Below are 1425 nucleotides of genomic sequence, written 5' to 3' on the forward strand. Positions count from 1 at the left end.
ACTAGCCAAGCGATATCAAGGTGATCAGACTCAATATCTCCAGTTAAGTGCTTCAAATTACCAAAGATACACTCATGGACTTCATGCTAGATGTATCGGATAGATACCCTAACTAGCACAGGCACAGACTCAGAGTATGCATTGAAACATAAGCAGTTCCATCCCTCAGGCTCACGAGGATGAACTGCTCGGATACCATAATGTAACACCCTACTATTCAAATCTTTATGCTCGAGTCATAAGTCAATGATAATAAGGTGGTACGACACTCAAGGGGGATTTTTAATACATAATTATAAGTAAAATTGAAAGAAGTATTAATCGAGAAGACTAAAAAGAGTAAAAATAAAATCGCAAAGTCGTATCACTCACACATCGACAACTAAAAGATAAAGCGTGAAGTCGAAAGTGATATACTGATAAAGGCATAAATGAGATTAAGAGAAGGACATTATATAGACATATAACATAAGTAAATAGCCACTAGTCGCGACCCGTGAAGTTTAGGCCGACTAGGGTACAGTATAACAGTAGTTGACAACAGTAACTCCTAATCTCTCCAAAAAAAGAAACATAAGAGCCTCTATAGGCAAGTTCAAAAGAGTTTAATACATAATATAAGCTTCTCAAAATAAAGGTGGAGAGATTCTAAGCAAAAGTAAATAAGGGATCTTAGAGGTCTTCGCCGTCTTTCAGACAAACCACAGCCCACTGCTGTGCACCTGGACCTGCATCTGAAAAATAAGAGGTATATGTAGAATGAGAACCCCCGACCCATGGGTTCCCAGTACGGTAAAAGTGCCAAATAAATATAATGCATTGTAATAAAAACTCACTAAGCATCCTAAACTTCCTTTCACCAAATATTCATCCTATGTTCTCGCTAATCCATAAATAGGCAACTGTCATAAGGGAATGCTAAACCTAATTCATATTCCTCATCCTTCCTAACTTTCTAACTATCCGACGATTCACAATTAGAATTATAAAAGAAACTATCCCCAGCCATTCTATCTCAGTAATTCTATATCATTACCTCATATCCTCACCTGGAGCAAGTGAAATCACTTCACTGCGTCTACCTAGGGAACTCAAATTATCTCATTCTCTACCTGGAGCAAGTGAAATCACTTTATTGCATCTACCCAGGAAACTCAAATTATCTCATTCAATACTCATCATCATTATTCAATTACATCATCAACTAATCTCATCAAGAATAGGCCTCATCGTCCATCGACAGCAGCATGAGGGACCTCTCAGTTGTACAAACATAAGCAATACAGGCAAGTAATACACAATTAAAGTACAAGTAGAACAAGTAGCACATAATCAGGTAACATATCATATATGATTTAGCAATCCATAACAAATAGGCAAACCCAAACAATTCAAACATATGCAAATAATGTATGCCTGTCCTAT

The sequence above is a fragment of the Arachis hypogaea genome, chromosome 17, assembly GCF_003086295.3.
Source record: "Arachis hypogaea cultivar Tifrunner chromosome 17, arahy.Tifrunner.gnm2.J5K5, whole genome shotgun sequence".
NCBI lineage: Eukaryota > Viridiplantae > Streptophyta > Magnoliopsida > Fabales > Fabaceae > Arachis > Arachis hypogaea.